The following is a 21,466-nucleotide window of genomic DNA, read 5'->3' as shown; positions in this document are numbered from 1 at the left end:
CCACTCAGGAAGCTGAGGCAAAAGAATTGCTTGAACCCGGGAGGTGGAGGTTGCAGTGAGCTGAGATTGCACCACGGCACTCCAGTCTGGGCGACAGACTGAGACTCTGTCTCAAAAAAAAAAAAAAAAAAAAAAAAAAGAAAGAAAGAAAAGAAAATGGACATTTTTAACATTTCCTGATAGTACCCAAACACTCAATCTCAGAGTCATGTGAAAAATTTCATATTTCCACAACTTCACTGCTCTTTGAGTGACCTCCAATTTTCCTTTTCCAATAAATGGAGATAGTGCATTTGGTAATCATGGAGTCAAATATGCTGGATTTCGCTGATGGACCTGTTACTCTAAGGTTGTGTTACATTAAGTAAGAAACCAAAACTGAGTCTGCAAGTGTCTGCAGGATTGTGAGAATTCACTGAAATAATGTTTATGTGAAAATACTGGCTGGGCATGGTGGCTCACACATGCAATTTCAGCACTTTCGGAGGCCAAGGTGGCAGGATTGCTTGAGGCAAGGAGTTCAAGACCAGCCTATGCAACATTTTGAGACCCAGTCTCTACAAAATAATTTAAAAATTAGCTGGATCCCAGCACTTTGGGAGGCCAAGGTGGGTGGATCGCTTGAAGTCAGAAGTTCGAGATCAGAATGCCCAACATGGTGAAACCCCGTCTCTACTTAAAATACAAAAATTAGCTGGGCGTGGTGACAGGCATCTGTAATCCCAGCTACTTGGGAGGCTGAGGCAGGAGAATCACTTGAATCCAGGAGGTGGAGGTTCAGTGAGCCGAGATCGTGCCACTGCACTCCAGCCTGGGTGACAGAGTGAGACTCCATCTCAAAATAAATAAATAAATACAAATACAAATACAAAAATTAGCCAGGTGTGGTGGCAGGCACCCAACTACTTGGGAGACTGAGGCAGGAGAATCGCTTAAACCTGGGAGGCAGAGCTGCAGTGAGCTGAGATTGTGCCACTGCACTCCAGCCTGGGTGATGGAGCAAGACTCTGACTCAAAAAAAAAAAAAAAAAAAATTAGCTGAGCATGGTGGTACATGCCTGTAGTCCCTGCTACTCTCGGAGGGTGAAGCACGAGGGTCACTTGAGCCAAGGAGTTACAGACCTCAGGGAGCTATGATCAGACCACACCACTGGGTGACAGAATGAGACCCTGTCTCCAGGCAAGCAAACAAACAAACCTAAACTAAGGCCTGTCATTAGTAGGTGCAAATAAACCAGCTACTTTCCTACCTTCATTCTTTCCTTGGAATTTAGTTTATTGAGAGAAGCTCCTATTGCCTTAGTTATAAGAAGTCAACCAATATTTATTACAGTGTTTGTACACAGCATGGAGCAATGGATTGATTGGTTGCATTCATTAATGCAATTTTAAAAATCTCACCCCCTCCCCATGAACGAAACAAAATTCCAAGCCCTCGGGAAATCCAAATGAGAAGTCCCTGACTGTTAGGAGTTTGTGGTCAAAAGAGATTTGCAAATACTGTTTTGCTATGGAACTGGAGAAATGAAAGTTTAAACCAGGAAGGATGTGTGTGTGGAAGGAGGCACTGAAGATGTATGGAAGCAAAGTGGCTTGGTCATGACCATCTCGGATTGACAGGGAAAGTTTCAGGCAAATTCCGAGGCTTTAACTCATGGGCACAAGGCTGCAGCCGTAAGTGTGGAAAGGACTGTTGGTCTCATGTCTTTTCACAAACAGATGACAATGATCAGAAATGTGCTGTTTTAAATGGGGGAAACAACAACTCAAAATATATTTTGTTTGATTCATCATAGAATACATGTTTTTGCTTATTTTATGCCATTTGAGGTAAGTGTTACAGTGAAATTTCTGCAATCTAAAAAGTTACATTATTGAACCACATGCGTCTTACTTCAAAGGATATGTACATTGCATACAGATAAAACCCAGCAAATTGGGCTGCTCAAGTGGGACTGATCTACAGAAAAGTGGCTAGAACCACGATGGTAAAATACGAATTTAGGAACATAAGAGACCCTATGCCTCAGAATGTGCCAGTTCCTACAGTTGAATTTGCTTGATATACCCTTACTGAATCATATGTGATGGAAGATGCCCCAGTAAGAGTTACTAAGTTTCCATGTCTCTGCATTTTTGGAACAGACAGTTGTTAAATTTTGCCCAGAGTGCTTTAAGGCAGTTGTACTAACTTCTGGTAATAGTGTCCAAGTTTTCTTCTTGAGAATCACTGTTCCCATCCTCAATCCAAGCAATTAGGTGGTGGCGACATCACCCCTGACTCCTGAGTCCAGGGGCTGGAATATGACTCAATTACAGCCTTTCAGGGCATTGCTACAGCGAGCCACTGAGTGGAGGAGGTGCGTGGGATCTTTACAGGGACAGGGGGACCGGTCTTAAAATAATTAGCCCAAGCTGGGCATGGTGGCAGGCGCCTGTACTCTCAGCTACTTATGAGGCTGAGGTGGGAGAATCACTTAAATCCAGGAGGGGGAGGTTGCAGTGAGTTGAGATCACGCCATTGTACTCCAGCCTGGCGACAGAGTGAGACTCCATCTCAAAAAATAATAATAATAATAACTAACTCAAGAGCACACAGGTGGTATGTGGTAGAAGGAAGGAGCAGGAGTGAAACATTTAGGAGGCTCTAGACTACTGACCTCCTTGAATGCCAGACAAAAGCATCTGAAACTAGTTTTTAGACAACAGGAAGCCAGGAAGCTAGTTTTTGAAAAGTGGCATGAGAAAATTGGTGTTTTGGAAGATTAATCCAGCAGCTGTGTGTAGGATGGAACAGAGCTAGGAGAGAATGCAGGGAGAGACCCTTTAATCCTTTTGATACACTGTAATTTATTAGAGTTGAATTTACATCCTCATCCAAATGCAGGAGAAACATATCAGAATTTTTTTTCCATACGTTATTGGGGTACAGGTGGTATTTGGTTAATGAGTAAGTTCTTTTTTTTTTTTTTTTTTTTTTTTGAGACGGAGTCTCGCTCTGTCCCCCAGGCTGGAGTGCAGTGGCTGGATCTCAGCTCACTGTAAGCTCCGCCTACCAGGTTCATGCCATTCTCCTGACTCAGCCTCCCGTAGCTGGGATTACAGGCGCCCACCACCACGCCTGGCTAATTTTTTGTATTTTTAGTAGAGACGGGGTTTCACCGTGTTAGCCAGGATGGTCTCGATCTCCTGACCTTGTGATCCGCCCGCCTCGGCCTCCCAAAGTGCTGGGATTACAGGCGTGAGCCACCACACCCGGCCATGAGTAAGTTATTTAGTGGTGGTTTGTGAGATTTTGGTACACCCATCACCCAAGGAGAATACACTGCACCATATTGGTAGTCTTTTATCCCTTGCCCTCTCCCACTCTTCCCTCAAGTCCCCAAAGTTCACTGTATCATTCTTATGCCTTTGCGTCCTCATAGCTTAGCTCCTACACATCAGTGAGAACACATGATGTTTGGTTTTCCATTCCTATCAGAAAATATTAAATCTTCTTTTGCTACCTTCTTGTTTTTGAGACAGGGTCTTGCTCTGTCTCCGAGGCTGGAGTGCAAAGTGTAGTGGCATGATCACAGCTCACTGCAGCGTCGTCGTCCTGAGGTTCAAGCAGTCCCTCCACCTCAGCCTCTTGAGTGTCTGGGACTACAGATGTACCCCACCACGCCTGGCCAATTTTTTTATTTTTATTTTTTGTAGAGACAGGAGTCTCACTACATTACCTAGGCAGGTCTCGAACTCCTAGGCTCAGGGGATCCACCTGCCTTGGCCTCTAAAGTACTGGGATTACATGTGTGGGCCACCATGCCTAGTCTTGTTACCTTCTTAAGCATTCGTTATTATACAGGAGTCAATTGCCTTGTAGGTTTTGCATACATACATAAAATTATCTGGAAAGTTATATTCCAGAATGTCAACAGAGGGACAGAAGCTTAAGTAAAATATTACCTTTGTGCTGATTTGATTTCTGTTTGTCAGAGGCACAGCATTCCAGTCCATGTATTTAAGCATGAATAATTCTTAAGTTCCTCTCTTCACTTATGCAATACCCTTCCTCACACAGGAGATTAAATCTCTCTTGTCTACTTGCAGTTTACTTTGAATTGTTTACTCACTAGAAGCATGAGCAATGTTTGGTTTCCCACAAACAGAATGGCAAAGTGTGGGTGATTCTTAGTATGGTGTATTGCTAAACACACTTAGAATGCCCTGGGTGGGGAGTGGTAGGTGCAGAGCAGAGAGGAGGGACGGGATGGGGTGAAAAAGTGTGGCTGTGCAGAGGGCACTTTTATTCTACATATCCTCCTGCAGCCTCGGGATCCTCACTCACAACCTTGCAGGTGTTCCTGGTGCCTTGATCATGGGTGCTCCCACACCCAGCACCATTTCCAGCTGCTTTTTTAGTGAACGCCTTCATACATAGCAATTTATTTCTTGCTTCAGATTTTGAGATAAAATCTGTTCCAAAAGATGAACTTCATATATTAAAACCTGAAACCCAAGTAATGAAATTCAGCTAGAGAAGTCTTTTTGAGGGATGTTTGCTTTGGTTATTGCTGTTGCAAAAAAAGGACAAATGGAAAAACAATCTAGTGTTATCAGTGACCGTAGCTAGCGTTCAGTTTCCTGTGCTTTCTACTCCCAGAATGGAGAACACAGGCTCAGACTGGTAACTCAGGAATCTACAAAATGATCAATCACTTTAAAAATTCATTTAACAAATTGTCATTTAGAACTTATTCTGAGCTAAGACAAGAAGGTGGACTTGGATCCAAGTGAGTCACCTGAGAAACTATTAGAACTAATAAGTGAATATAGCTTGGTGGGGAGTTATCAAACACCAAGAGCTTTCTTATATGACAACAATACCCAACTGGGTGTGGGGGGAAGGTCCCATTTAAATCAACAAGTAAAACTATAAAGCAACTAGAAATAAATTCAATAAAACTGTGTGAGAGCATTATTGCAAATACTACAAAGCTTTAGTGAAAAACATAAAAAGAAATCTGACTAAATAGCAAGCTATACCATGTTAATGGATAAAATGTCTCAATATTGTAAAGATAGTCATGATTCCTTAATTAATCTACAGATTCAATGCTAACTCAACCAAATTAACAAGACTTTCTTGGAACATAAAACTGATTGCAAAATTCATATGGGAGAGTAAATTCAAGATCACTTTGAGAAAGAATAACAAGGATTTGTCTTACAATACAGCAAGATATGATAAAACAACAGTAGTTAAAACACTGAATATTGGTACAAGAAAAGTGAAAAAAAGATTAATGGAACAGAACAAAAATTTAAGACACAGACTCATGTATGTGTTTGGAATATGATAAATGATAGACACATTTAAATGGTCAAAAGACAGTTCAAATGGTGTTGGGAGGATACACACACACACACACACATTCACAATGCAATTTATATTTCTGTCTCACGCTATACACAAAAGTAAGCTTTGGATAGATTAAAGATCTAATTGTAAAACATTAACTTTCAAATTATTAAGAGAGAATACAAGAGAATCTCTTAACAATTTGGTAAAAGGAAGAGCTTTCTTTTTTTTTTGAGATGGAGTTTCGCTCTTGTTGCCCAATCTGGAGTGCAATGGCACAATCTCAGCTCACTGAAACCTCCGTCTCCTGGGCTCAAGTAATTCTCCTGCCTCAGCCTCCCAAGTAGCTGGGATTACAGGCACCTGTCACCACACCCAACTAATTTTTGTATTTTTAGTAGAGATGGGGTTTCAGCAAGTTGGCCAGGCTGGTCTTGAACCCTTTACCTCAGATGATCTGCCCACCTCAGCCTCCCAAAGTGCTGGGATTACAGGCGTGAGCCACTATGCCCAGCCTGGAAGAGCATTTTTTTTTTTTTTTTTTTTTTGAGATGGAGTCTCGCTCTGTCGCTCAGGCTGGAGTGCAGTGGTGCAATCTCGGCTCACTGCAAGCTCCACCTCCCGGCTTCATGCCATTCTCCTGCCTCAGCCTCCCGAGTAGCTGGGACTACAGGCACCCACCACCACGCCTGGCTAATTTTTTTGGATTCTTGGTACAGACGGGGTTTCACCGTGTTGGCCAGGATGGTCTTGATCTCCTGACCTTGTGATCTGCCCGCCTCAGCCTCCCAAAGTGCTGGGATTACAGGCGTGAGCTACCGCGCCCGGCCAGGAAGAGCTTTCTTAAGGCAAAAAAAAAAAAAAAAAAATCAAAAGGCATAGAATAAAAATCTGATAAACCCAACCAGATACAAATTTAAATTATCTGCAGCAAGACAACAGAAGTTCTAAAGCAGGGAATAGACTTGGATAAATTAATTTATATTAATTATTAATCTTTGCTATGTAACAAAGGTGAGCATCCAAATTTTAAAGCATTTTTTCAAGTAAGTTAAAATATAATAAAAATAATTCAATATAAGTGTAAACAAAGACTAAACAGAAAATTTCTAGAAGAAATAAAAATAGGCAATAAAATTATTGTCTGAAAATGGGCCAGGAGCTTTGGAAGGTCCAGGAATTGCTTGAGGCCAGGAGTTTGAGACCAGCCTAGGCAATACACAAGATCCTGTCTCTACAAAAAAATTTAAAAATTAGCCAAGTATGGTGGCATGCACCTGTAGTCAGGCTAATTGGGAGGCTGAGGTGGGCGGATCCCCTGAGCTCAAGAGTTTGAGACTGCAGTGACCTATGACTGCACTACTGCACTCCAGAGCAAGACCCCATCTTTTAAAAAAAAAAATTGAAAAAGGACTTAACCCACTAAAAATAAGATAAATGCAAATTAAAATACTAATGAGTTAACCGATTGGCAAATTTTTAAAGCTTGTTCATATCAAATATTGGCAAGATTGCAGAGACATAGACCCTCATACATTGTAGGAATATAAATTGATATGATTACACTGTAGAGGAATTTGACTGATGTATTTTCCCTAAGCAAACTCTTACATGTGGGTACAAGGAGACAGGCATAAGAACAGTGGTTGCAGCATTGTTTGTAATAACAAAGATTGGAAATAACCTAAGCATTCATCAATGGGGTATGGGTAAATATGATGCAACACATTCATGTAATAGAATATTTTACAGAAGTTACATGATATAAACTCAAAAATATTATTTTATTTTATTTTATTTTTTTGAGACAAGGTGTTACTCTGTCACCCAGGCTAGAGTGCAGTGGCACAATCAAAGATCACTGCAGCCTCGACCTACCAGGGCTCAAGTGATCCTCCCATCTCAGCCTCCTGAGTAGCTGGGACCACAAACATGTGCCACTGCCTGGCTAGTTCTTAAACCTTTTGTACAGATATGGTATCACTACATTGCCCAGGCTGGTCTCCAGCTTTTGACCCCAAATGACCCTCCCACCTCAGCCTCCCAGAGTTCTGGGATTACAGGTATGAGCCACTATTCTCAGCCAAAACATTTTTAAATGACCAAATAATTTGCAGATTAATATCAGAGGTAGAAAAAAAATCCAGTCTGTATATTTTCTATAACTACATGTAATTCCTTTGTAAATGGATACATGTCAACTTTGTCTTGCAACCAAGATAGAGTAACAGGAACAAGATTTTCCCTTCTGCCTGAAACAATACAACAAAAAACCCAGACAAAATATATAAAACAACAGGTTTTAAGACACAGCACACCAGGTGAAGAAGGATGGTGCTCTCTGGGAGCTGGAATACAAACAAGGGGATTCCTATGATTGCACTCAGCTTACTGCCTTGAGAGATTTTTTTTTTTTTTTTGAGACGGAGTCTTGCCCAGGCTGTAGTGCAGTGGTGTAATTTTGGCTCACTGCAACCTCCACCTCCTAGGTTCAAGTGATTCTCCCGCCTCAGCCTCTCGAGTAGCTGGGACTACAGGCATGCACCACCATGCCTGGCTAATTTTTATATTTTTAGTGGAGACAGGGTTTCTCTATGTTGGCCAGGCTGGTCTCAAACTCCTGACCTCAGGTGATATGTCCATCTTGGCCTCCTAAAGTGCTGAAATTACAGGTGTGAGCCACTGCGCCCGGCCTTCCTTGAGAGATTTCTAAGTTGCAGTGCAGAGAAAGGACACTCAGACGAGACTGCTGGACTCCCTGGTTTGAGGAGCTAGAACTGAGAGTCTGAGGAAATCAAAACATCCAGAAGTCTCAGGACAGAATACTGTAGGGTAAAGACTTCCCAGAGAGATCCTAAGAGATCTATAGAACGTCCCCCTTGAGGACCCAGCAGAACACTTATTGATCAGCGCATGCATCCTGGAAATTATCCAAGGCTGGGGAAAGAACCATGCGGGAACTTTACAGGGAACCGTGCCTGGTGCTCACTCAGGGCTAGTAATAGTGCCTGTTCCTGCCAACCAGACTGGAAAACAACCTTATAATTCATGAGCATTTGGTAGAGTACACAAAAGGGTCTTGCCTGAATAGTGGAGAATAATTAGTCCTAGACTGAGCACACCCTGCCCCAGTTCCACCTAACAAACCTTAAAAGTGAGACCTGGAAGTTTCAAATTCTTTCCAACCAACTTAACTGCACCCAGGACAAAGCTCAAGAAGAGGTATAGGAATACAAAAATATCCAGTATCCAATGAAGTGAATTCATAACATCTGGAATACAATGATTACCAGACTTGCAGGAAGCAGAAAAACATAGCTTACAATAAGGAGAAAAACTGGTCAATTGAAACAGATCCAGAATGGACACAGATGATACAGTTAGTAAGAAGGGCATTAAAACTTTTATTGTAACTGTATTCCATGGGTTCAACAAGCTAAGTAGAGACAAACAAAACATAAAAAGGTCCAAACTACAACTTTTAGAAATTAAAACTATAACACCTGAGAATAAAGATACTCTGGATGGAATTAATGGCAGATAAGATATTGCAGAAGAAAATATTAGTGACTTGGAGACATAGAAATTGAAGGGGAAAAGTAACTTTAGAAAATGAAAAGGACTAGGAGTAACTTCAAATCTCTTAATATACATGTAATTGGAATCCCAGAAATGTAAAGAGGAAGGACAAAAATGTTTGAAGAAATAGTGGCCAAAAATTTTTTAAATTTGAGGAAAACCTTAAACTCACAGACCAGAAGCTCAATGAACACCAAGCACAAGACATATGAAAAAAAATCACCAAAACCCAACATAATCATATCGCTCAAAGCCATGGATAAGATAAAATTTTAACAGACTAAGCCAGGTATGGTGGCATGTGCCTGTAGTCCCAGTTACTCTGGAGGCTGTGACTGTAGGATGGCTTGAGCCCAAGAGTTTCAGGCCAGCCTGAGCAACATAAGATCCCATCCAACTCTGAAAAAAAAAAAAAAAAAAAAAGCAACCACAGGAAGAAAAAAAAAAAAGACATATTACAGAGGCATAAAAACAAGGATGACAGCAGATTTTTCATCAGAAACCATGTAAGGCAGGAGGCAGTGGAGCTATTTTTTTAAAGAATTGACAGAAAAATATGTCTGGGATTACAGGTATGAGCCACCATGCCCAGCTTAAAAAATATATTTTAAATCAAAATAGTAACAATGTATTTAGGGCTTATGATATATGTAGAGATAAAACTAATGACAACAATTGTTCAAAAGCCTAGAAGGGAGATATGGAAGCTAAGGATTTTTATGCATGAATTGTTGTAATATCACTTAAAAATACACTCTGACATGTTAAAGATGTATATGATAAACGCTAAAGTAAACACTAAAATAGCACAAGCTTATATGTAACAAACCTGCACGTTGTGCACATGTACCCTAGAACTTAAAGTATGATAATAATAAAAAAGTAAATAAAAATAAAAAATAAAATAAAATAAAAATAAAAATGAATGGTGTATCTTTAGAATGGAATACTACTTGCCAATAAAAGGAACAAACTATTGATACACATAACAACACAAATGAATCTCAAAATAGTTATGCTGAGTGAAAGAGGCCAGAAAAAAACAAAAGCATGCGTATTGTATGACTCCACTGATAATAAATCTATTGCAACACAAACTAATTTATAATAACAGAAAGCTGATTAATGGGTGCCCAGGATTGAGGGTGGGGTGGGAAGGATGGATTACAAAGGCAGATGAGTAAACTTTGGGGGCTAACGGACATGTTCATTCTTTTGCTCATGATGATAGTTTCATGGGCCTATATGTATGTCAAAACTGATCAAGTTGTGCACTTGACATATGTGCAGTTGATTCTATGGCAATTATACCCCAATAAAGCTACTTTAAATAAATAGCCAGGCACTGATGGCACAAGCCTGTGGTCCCAGATACTGGGGAGGCTGAGTCGAGAAGATCACTTGAGGCCAGGAGTTCAAGGCTGCAGTGCACTATGATGGCACCTGTGAATAGCCACTGCATTCAGCCTAGGCAACATAGCTAAACCCCATTTCTACAACAAACAAACAGATACATGCCAAGCTCATAACAATAGCTAATAATGGCTATTTCTGGGCAATTAGGAAAGGACTAGGGTTGGGAGAAAGTAATGCTTAAAGGGGACTTTAGCTTTGTCTATAATGTTCTTTCATTTAAAATAAATAACTTATTTATGTATTTTTATGTAATTAAAAAATTTTAATAGCAAATTTAGAAATGATTTTTTACAAAGGCACCTGCTTAGCAAAATAAGTCTTGACCTTCCCTGTCCCCCAACAAACCATGTTTCACACAGTAATCTGTTCCAAATATTTAGTCACCTAAAAAATTTCCCTTCAGTCTTCTTACTTTCCAGACTATGAATTGTTCAAATAAAAACGAAAGTAATATTAATTTACACTTGCTTCCTTTAAAAAAAATGAAAGTAAAATGGATTTTTCCTCCATTTTAGAGTTGTGGTTAGCGTATGTGAAGTGACTTCAGACTTTTTCCTATCTCAACTTACACCTTTAGCAATTTATTCCTTTGTGTCACACTATTTTAATCCTTTTCAAGATGCAAATAGTCTTATGCTATTATCAATAATTTTTATCCAATCAGGTTTTCTCTAGGAGGCATAGGAGCCTCCTATCTCAACTTACACCTTTAGCAATTTATTCCTTTGTGTCACACTATTTTAATCCTTTTCAAGATGCAAATAGTCTTATGCTATTATCAATAATTTTTATCCAATCAGGTTTTCTCTAGGAGGCATAGGAGCGTTATGAAGGAAGGAAATAATGAAAGCAACAAGGAAATGGAAGTACACTGAGAGGCAGGTAGGGGCACCAAAGGCAAACAGCAGTTCAGAGGACCTGCACATCAGCAACCTCAAACCAGCACTGCTGTTGTGTTATTAATAGCTGTAACACAGCAATTTTAGTGGCAGAAATGCCTACTTAAAATAAGCAAGTTATACCTGGTACCTTTAGCACAGAGATAAATTTAGTTCAATTGTATTTGGAATATAATTTATCATAGGTTAACAAATTGATTTACGTTTCTCTTGTGATCATTAAGAATTTGCATTCAATTTTTAATTTTTTAATTTTACTTATTGTTTTTTTGAGATGGAGTCTCACTCTGTCGCCCAGGCTGGAGTGCAGTGGCACCATCTCGGCTCACTGCAGCCTCCACCTCCCGGGGTTCAAGTGATTCTCCTGCCTCAGCCTCCCAAGTAGCTGGGATTACAGGTGCCCGCCACCACATCTGGGTAATTTTTGTATTTTTAGTAGAGATGGTGTTTCGCCATGTTGGCCAGGCTGGTCTCGAACTCCTGACCTCAGGTGATCTGCCCGCCTCGGCCTCCCAAAGTGCTGGGATTACAAGCGTGAGCCACTGCACCCGGCCCTGACCCTGAATTTTAGAACTGCCTATCACCAGTATTTCAACAGAAGCTTTCTCAGTTTCAAGGGTATCTGTTTTGTTGAGAAGGCAGGGATTGTGACTTTAGTTGTTTATTTATTTATTTATTTTTGAGATGGAGTCTCGCTCTGGCACCCAGGCTGGAGTGCAGCGGCATGATCTGGGCTCACTGCAACCTCCGCCTCCCAGGTTCAAGCGATTCTCCTGCCTCAGTCTCCCAAGTAGCTGGGATTACAGACATGCGCCAGCACACCCAGCTGATTTTTGTATTTTTAGTAGAGACAGGGTTTCACCATGTTGGCCAGGCCGGTCTCGAACTCCTGACCTCAGGTGATCCTCCCGCCTTGGCCTCTCAAAGTGCTGGGATTACAGGTGTCAGCCACCGCGCCCGACTGACTTTAGTTGTTTAAACGGACAACTTCCAATAATGCTGAGTTTTCCTCAGATTTTTTTTTACTTCAATCAATCAGAGACTTGTAGCTCTGGAAAGAATAATTTTTATCCCTCTCTCCTCATCCCCTCTCCGCATCTAGTGATCTAATCAATTACAAACACTGTAGTCTTTTTTTTAAAAAATAGAGTTTGGGATTGAGGATTATGGATCTAAATTTTGAATATAAAAAGAAAATAATCCAAAAAAAGAAGAATTTTAAGTACACAAGATGATCATTTTAGCTGAAGTATAAATACTTCAGAGATAAATAAGGAAAAAGTGTATCTAAAACTTCAGTAGGTGGTTGAAGTTGTAGAGTGGTTGAATCATGCTGCATTAATGAAGATTACAAAATACATCAATTCAACAATAAAATAGTTATTTTGCTCTCAAATACTTAAAACTTTATAATGGCCAGCACGCAGGGAGCTTGGAAGTCATCACTCTGTCCTAACAAGTACAAAGCTCCACACACTGAAAAATCTAACACTCTTCTTACATTTGTCAGAGAAGTAAGGTCACAGGGCAAATTCCTGCCCCCAGAATTGGAGACACAGACAGGTGGATATAGAGACCCACAACTGATGAGAGTAGAAACCTCCCCAGGAACCAGCTCTGGGGTAGGAAAACCTGAACTGTAACTGAAGAATTGCTGAGTTGCTAGCAATTCTCTGAGCAATAAAAACTTCAGGCTCCCTCACCACACTTTTGTATTCACCTTAGAAGTTCCCCCAGGTTCACACAGTGACTCCTGGAGAAAAATCCCCTTGTGCTTGCAGAAGAGGGAGGGGAAAGAACCATTTTGAAATATACCAGAGCATTCTATTCTTCTTAACAAGGCCTGATCTTAGAAGAAACTATTTTATGAGAAATTAACTGGCCTGGAGGAAGGAAAATACCCAACTCCAACCCACTCTAACCGTCAGATCCCACCTAAAGGAGGGTGGGTGGGACTGAGAAACACTTGTGAAGTTCACAGTTCGGAGTCATAGGCTGACAAAAAGACTGAGATGTAACCATAGGACTAGGGAAAGCTTCTCTCCCCCGACACCTTAACAGCACATTGCTGAAGACCTATGAATATCAGTTCCTTTTACCCAGTATATCATGTCCAGCAGGTTAAGAAAAAATTATAAGACATACTAAAAGGCAAAAAGTTACAGTTTGCTTTTTGTTTTCTGTTTTTGTTTTTTTTTTTTAATGGAGTCTCACTCTGTCGTGAGGCTGGAGTGCAGTGGCACGATCTTGGCTCACTGCAACCTCTGCCTCCCGGGTTCAAGCGATTCTCCTGCCTCAGCCTCCCGAGTAGCTGGGACTACAGACATGCGCCACCATGCCCAGCTAATTTTTGTATTTTTAGTAGAGACGGGGTTTCACCATGTTGGCCAGGATGGTCTCGATTTCTTGACCTCATGATCTGCCCACCTCGGCCTCCCAAGTGCTGGGATTACAGGCGTGAGCCACCACGCTCAGCCAAAAAAATACAGTTTGAAGAGACCGGGCAAGCATCAGAATCAGACTCATATATATATGGCAGGAATGTTGGAATTATCAGACTGGGAATTTAAAATAACTATTATCAATTTGTTAAGGGCTGGGCTGGGCGTGGTGGCTCACGCCTGTAATCCCAGCACTTTGGGAGGCCAAGATGGGCAGATAGCTTGAGGTCAGGAGTTTGAGACCAGCCTGGCCGACATGGCAAAAACCCATCTCCACTAAAAATAGAAAAATTAGCTGGGTGTGGTGGCATGCCCCTGTAATCCCAACTACTCGGGGGGCTGAGGCAGGAGAATGGCGTGAACCCAGGAGGTGGAGGTTGCAGTGAACCGAGATCATGCCACTGTACTCCAGCCTGGGTGACAGAGCAAGACTCTGTCTCAAAATAAATAAATAAATAAACAAAATATATAACATATATATATATATTATATATATATGTTAAGGGCTGTAATGGATAGAGTAGGTAGCATGAAAGAGCAAATGGGCAATGTAAACAGAGAGATGGAAATTCTAAGAAAAAATCAAAAAAGAAATGCTAGAGATAAAAATACTGTAACAGAAATGAAGGAATGTCTTTCATGGACTCATTAGTAGACTGGACATGGCTGAGGAAAAAATCTCCTCTGAGCTTGAGGATATGTTAATAGAAACTTCCAAGATGGAAAAGCAAAGAGAAAAAAGATTGGAAAAAACTGGAATGAATATCTAAGAACTGTAAGACAACTACTAAAGGTTTAACATACCCATAATGAGAATATCAGAAGGAAAAGACAGGAAGGAACAGAAAAACTATTAGAATAATGACTGTGTATTTCCCCCCATATTAATAATGTCAGACACCAAACCACGTATCCAGGAAGCTCAGAATATGCAAAGCAGGATAAATGCCAAAAAATTACATGTAGGCATATCATGTTCAAACTGTAGGAAATCAAATACAGAGAAAAAAGTTTGAAAAAAGACAGAGAGAAAAAACACCTTATTTACAGAGGACCAAAAGTAAGAATGACACCCAACTTCTCTTCAGAAATCATGTAAGCAAGATGAAAGTGAAGTGAAACTTTTTAAAGTGTTATTGAAAGAGAAAAAATGGCACCAGTCTGAAATTCTATATCCTGCAAAATTATCCTGCACAAATGAAGGAGAGATAAAAAGCTTCTCGGATAAACAAAAATTAAGAGAATGTCTTGCCAGTAGTCACGCTTGGAAGAAATGCTAAAAGAAGTTCTTTAAAGGAAAAGAAGATGACATAGGTCAGAAACTCAGATTACATAAAGAAAGGAAGATCTTTCAAAAAAAGTGAAAGTAGGCCGGGCATGGTGGCTCACTCCCATAATCCCAGCACTTTGGGAGGCCAAGGCAGCTGGATCACCTTTGGTCAGGAGTTCAAAACCAGACTGACCAACATGGTGAAACCCCGTCTCTACTAAAAATACAAAAATTAGCTGGGCATGGTGGTGCATGCCTGTAATCCCAGTCACTTGGGAGGCTGAGGAAGGAGAATCGCTCGAACCTCAGAGGCAGAGGTGGCAGTGAGCCAAGATCGCACCATTGCACTCTAGCCTGGGTAAGAGTGAGACTCTGTCTCAAACAAACAAAAAAAAAAGGTGCAAGTAAAATAAAAACATTCTTTTTCTTTCTTACTTTATTTTTAGAGACAGGGGCTCAATCTGTTACTTAGGCTGGAATGCAGTGGCACAGTCATATAGCCCTGACCTCCTGGACTCAAAAAATCCTACTGCCTCAGCCTCCCAAGTAGCTGGGACTACAGGCATGCAACACCAATCTTGGCTAATTTTTAAATTTTTTGTAGAAACAGGGTCTTGCAATGTTGCCCAGGCTGGTTATTTTTTTTTATCTTTTTTTTTTTTTTTTTTTTGAGACCAAGTCTCACTCTGTTGCCCAGGCTGGAGTGCAGTGGCATGATCTCAGCAAATTTCAACCTCCACCTCCCGGGTTCAAGTGATTCTCCTGCCTCAGCCTCCCAAGTAGCTGGTATTACAGGCATGAGCCACCACACCTGGCTAATATTTGTATTTTTAGTAGAGATGGGGTTTCACCATGTTGGCCAGGCTGGTCTCAAATTCCTAACCTCAGGTGATTCACCCACCTTGGCCTCCCAAAGTGCTGGGATTACAGGCGTGAGCCACTGCACCTGGCCTGGTTATTTTTCTTATTGTTAATTTAACTAACAATAACAGTTTGTTCAAAATAATAACACCACAATGTACTCAATTATGTATGCTTATATACATATATATTTATGTATGCTTATGTATCTGTGAAATGAATTACAATAATGATTTAAGAAATAGGAGGGAAGAATTAGGATTATTTTGTTATTACAGGTACCTGCACTGCCTGTGTAATGGTATAATGCTACTTGAAAGTGGATTTGTATTAGCTGTAAATGTATATTGCAAACTGTAGGACAACAACTAAAGAAAAAGTAAGTTTTAAAAAAGTAGTATAACTGATAAACTAAGAAAGAAGAGAAAATGGAATTATATGAAATACTTCATTAAAATCACAAAAAGCAGAAAAACTGTAGAAGACAAAAATAGGAACAAAGAATAAAGGCAATGAATAGAAAACAGTAACAAATATGGTAGATACCAATTATATCAATAATCACTCTAAACATCAATGATCTAAATACACCAATTAAAAGAGATTGTTAGAGTGGATCAAAAAAAGACCCAACTAGATGTTGTTCACAAGAGACCCACTTTAAATATAAAGGCACATATACATTAAATGTAAAAATTAGAGAGATACATACCATGATAACACTAATCAAAAGAAAGTGAAAATAGCTATATTAATATTGAAAGAGCAGACTTCAGAGCAAGGAAGGTTATCAGAGCTAAAGAGGGGTATTACATAATAATAAAGGGGTCAATTATTCAAGAAGACATAACAATCCTTAATGTGTATGCACCTAACAACAAAGCATCAAAATGCACAAGGCAAAAACAGACAGAAGTGCAAGGAGAACTAAATGAATCTATTATTGTGGTTGGAAATAGCTCGAGCCCAGGAGTTTGAGACCAGCCTGGGCAACATGGCAAGACTTTGTCTCTACTAAAAATAAAAAAATTAGCCAGGCATGGTGATGCATACCTGTAATTACTTGGGAGGCTGAGGTGGGGAAGATCACTTGAGCCCAGGAGATTCATGTCACTGCACTCCAGCCTGGGAAACAGAGCAAGACCCTGTCTCAAAGAAGGAGGGAAGGAGGGAAGGAAGGAAGGGAGGAAGGGAGGAAGGGAGGGAGGGAGGGAGGGAACAGATCAAGCAGGCAGAAAATGAGTAGGAACAGAACATAGTGGAATTCAATAGCACCATCAATCAACTTGATATTATTGATATCTATTGACTACTTCATCTAACAACTGTAGAACACACACTCTTTCCAAGCTCACATGAACTTTCACCAAGATAGCAAACAGACTTGGTCATAAACACACCACAACAAATTTAAAAGAATAGAAATTACACAGTAACTGCTCTTAGACCACAGTGGAATTAAACTAGAAACCAATAATAAAAAGATATCTGGAAAATCTCAAAATATTGTACTTGTAGATCAAACAACATACTTCTGAATAACACATGGATCAAGGAAGAAATCAAAAGATAAATTTTAAAAATACTTTGAACTAAATGAAAATGAAGGTACAACTTATCAAAATTTGTGGGATTCAGCAAAAGCAGTACTTAGAAGGAAATTTATAGTTTGAATGTATATATTAGAAAATAAGTAAGATTTTAAATCAATAGTCTATGCTTCCACTTTAGGAAAACAGAAAAAGGAGAACAAATTAAATCCGAAGAAAGGAAAAGAAAAGAAAGAATAAAAATTAGAGCCCAAGACAATAAAACTGGAAACAGAAAATCAATAGAAAAAAATCAACAAAACCAAAAGCTGGTTCTTTAAAAAGATCAGTAAAATCAGTAAGTGTCTAGAAAAGCTAACCTAGAAAAAGAAAGAAGACATAAATTACTAATATCAGAAATGTAAGGAGGAGCTGGGCACAGTGGCTCATGCCTGTAATCCCAGCAATTCGGGAGGCCAAGGCAGGTGATTCATTTGAGGTCAGGAGTTCAAGACCAGCCTGGCTAGCATGGTGAAACTCCGTCTCTACTAAAAATACAAAAATTGGCTGGGCATGGTGAAGCATGCCTATAATCCCAGCTACTCGGGAGGCTGAGGCAGGAGAATCGCTTGAACCAGGGAGGCAGAGGTTGCAGTGAGCCATGATGGCACCACTGCACTCCAGCCTGGGCAACAGAGGGAGACTCTGTCTCAGAAAAAAAGGCTGGGCATGGTGGCTCACGCCTGTAATCCCAGCACTTTGGGAGGCCAAGGTGGGCGGATCACAAGGTCAGGAGATAGAGACCATGCTGGCTAACATGGTGAAACCCCATCTCTACTAAAAATACAAAAAATTAGCCAGGCGTGGTGGCAAGCGCCTGTAGTCCCAGCTAATCGGGAGGCTGAGGCAGGAGAATGGCATGAACCTGGGAGGCGGAGCTTGCAGTGAGCCAAGATCGCACCACTGCACTCTAGCCTGGGTAACAGTGAGCGACTCTGTCTCAAAAAAAAAAAAATGTAAGAAGAGACATCACAATGATCCCATGGGCATTAAAAATGTAATAAAGGAATATTATGAACAACTCTATGCCCATAAATTTAATAACCTAGATGAAATGAGCCAATTCCTTTAAATAAATACTATACCAAAATTCACATAAGGAGAAACAATTTGAATAAGCCTATTATCTATTAATTAAAGAAATTGAATCAATAATTAATAACCTTCCAAAACAGAAAGCACCAGGCCCAGATGGATTTACTGGTGAGTTTTACCAAACATTTAATGAAGAAAATTATACCAATTCTCTCTTCCAGAAGATAGCAGTGGAGGGAACCTAACTCATTCTATGATGCCAGCATTAGCCTAATATCAAAACCAGACAAAAGTGTTACAAGAAGAGAAACTACAAACCAATATCTCTGTGAACATAGATTCAAAAATACTCAACAAAATATTAGCAAATTGAATTCAACAATGTATATAAAGAATTATACACCATGACTGAGCAGATTTAGCCCAGATATGCAAGACTGATTTAACACCCAAAAATCAATTAATGTAACCTATTGCAACATGAGGTTAAATATGAAACATCAGTAATCATATCAATAGATACAGAAAAAGCATTTGACAAAATCCAACACCCTTTCATGATAAAAAAGAAAAAAATGGGGCTGGGCATGGTGGCTCATATCTGTAATCCCAGGACTTTGGGAGGCCAAGGCTGGTGGACCACCTGAGGTCAGGAGTTTGAGACCAGCCTGGCCAACATGGTGAGACCCCGTCTCTACTAAAAATACAAAATTAGCCAGCTGTGATGGCACACACCTGTAGTCCCAGCTACTCAGGAAGCTGAGACAATAGAATTGCTTGAACCTGGGAGTCAGAGGCTGCAGTGAGCCGAGATCGCACCACTGCACTAAAGCCTGGGAGAGACAGAGCGAGACTCCATCTCAAAAAAATAAATAAATAAATAAAAATTAAAAAAACAACAAACCACTCTTAGCAAGGTAGGAATAGAGCAAAACTTTCCTCAACTTCATAAAGAACATCTACTACTGGGCCCGGTGACTCATGCCTGTAATCCCAGCACTTTTGGAGGCCAAGGCGGGCAGATCACCTGAGGTCAGGAGTTCGAGACCAGCCTGCTCAACATGAAAAAACCCCGTCTCTACTAAAAATACAAAAAAATTAGCTGGGCATGGTGGCAGGCTCCTGTAATCCCAGCTACTTGGGAGGCTGAGGCAGGAGAATGGCTTGAACCCGGGAGGCAGAGGTTGCAGTGAGCCGAGATCGTGCCACTGCACTGCAGTCTGAGCGACAAGAGCAAAACTCCATCTCAAAAAAAAAAAAAAATCTTAATAAAACCTACAGCCAACATCCATTAATAGTGAGAAACTAGAAGTTTTCTGATACGATCAATAACAAGTCAAGGATGTCTTCTCTTGCCACTCCTTTTCAACATCATACTGGAAGTCCAAGCTAAGGCAATAAGACAAAAAAAGGAAATAAAATATATTGATTGGGAAGGAAGAATTAACACTGTCTTTGCAGATAACATGATTGTCTATGTAGAAAATCTGAAATATTCAATGACAACAGCAAAAAAACCTCCTGAAACAAATAAACAATTACAGCAAGGTTGCAGAATCCAACATTAATATACAAAAGCCAATCACTTTTTCATATGCCAGCAATGAAAAAGTAGAATTTGAAATTAAAAACACAGTACCATTTATATTAGCTCCTCTAAAAATGCAATACTTAGGTATAAATCTAACAAAATATGTACAAGATCTATGTTTCTTGGGGGGTACTATGCAAACCTACCCCTAAAGTCCAAGGAAGCTGAGAGGCTGAAGAAAGAGGCTGACAAACTCGGATTGAAACTGCCTTTGCAAAATTATGACTGGGACAGTGAAAGACGTCTAACTTAACCGACTCCATCTTGCTTCTAACCTCCAAGCTGTCCTTGTTTATTCCTGGGTGTAGGCTGAACTAACTTTGAAAGAAACTTAGTTTATAGTTTACAGTTTAAACAAAGACCTCCTTCTTGCCTGGGGACTAGATTGCCTTTGTAGGAGTAATATTAGCCACAAGATTATAAATTATGGTTTAGGAGTCATGCAGCTGGAGGCTACAAGCTTCTGACTCTCCCTAAACTGCTTCTAAGATCAGTGTGCTTGGGATATTTTTCCGACCCTGCACTTGATGGATCAGCTGGCACCACCCTGATCAATAAACTGGCTCATCTGATCTTGTGGCCTCCCACCCAGGAACTGACTCAGTGCAAGAAGACAGCTTTGAGTCCTTATGATTTCATCTCTGACTGATCAGCACTCCTGGCTCACTGGCCTCCCCCTACCTACCAAGTCATCCTTAAAAACTCTGTTCCCCAAATGCTGGGGGAAACTGATTTGAGTAATAACAAAATTCTGGTCTCCCACACAGCCAGCTCTGTGTGAATTACTCTTTCTCTACTGCAATTCCCCTGCCTTTTTTTTGGAGACAGAGTTTTGCTTTGTCACCCAGGCTGGAGTGCAGTGGCATGATCTTGGCTCACCGCAACCTCTGCCTCCCGGGTTCAAGCAATTCTCATGCCTCAGCCTCCTGAGTAGTTGGGACTACAGGCACACACCACCAAACCTGGCTGATTTTTTGTATTTTAGTAGAGAGGGGGTTTCACCATGTTGTCCAGGCTGGTCTTGAACTCCTGAGCTCAGGCAATCTGCCCGCCTGCACCTCCCAAAGTTCTAGGATTACAGGTGTGAGCCACCGTGCCTGGCCAATTCCCCCGTCTTGATGAATCGGCTCTGTCTAGGCAGTGGGCAAGATGAACCCTTTGGGTGGTTACATGTTTCTTAGAAAGAAATAGTTAATAGGGACTTCTGAACAGAAGCCATGACTGTGTCTTGCATGGCAGTGAGACAAGATGGTGGATCCCTGCAACCTTATCCCTTAGACCCAGCACTTACATACCAAAGAGAAGTGGTGGTTCAGAAGGGATGTGTAGGACAATTGAAGTATGATAACATCAAGGATAGTTGAAATATGATAACAATTTTTTTTTTTGCTTTTTTGTTTTTTTTTTGAGACAGAGTTTCGCTCTTGTTGCCCAGGCTGGA

At 40.5% G+C, this 21,466-nt stretch overlaps 1 protein-coding gene across 3 annotated transcripts in view; it reads right to left on the bottom strand.

The window, feature by feature from the left end:
• The window catches only part of EDARADD (EDAR associated via death domain), a 136,224-nt gene that overhangs the window by 93,343 nt on the left and 21,415 nt on the right, over nucleotides 1-21,466 (bottom strand). The window lies entirely within an intron of this gene.

Source organism: Gorilla gorilla, chromosome 1 (genome assembly GCF_029281585.2).
Source record: "Gorilla gorilla gorilla isolate KB3781 chromosome 1, NHGRI_mGorGor1-v2.1_pri, whole genome shotgun sequence".
Taxonomy (NCBI): Eukaryota; Metazoa; Chordata; class Mammalia; order Primates; family Hominidae; genus Gorilla; species Gorilla gorilla.
The sequence above is the reverse complement of the archived record's forward strand: the minus strand, read 5'-3'. Positions and strand labels throughout refer to the sequence as shown.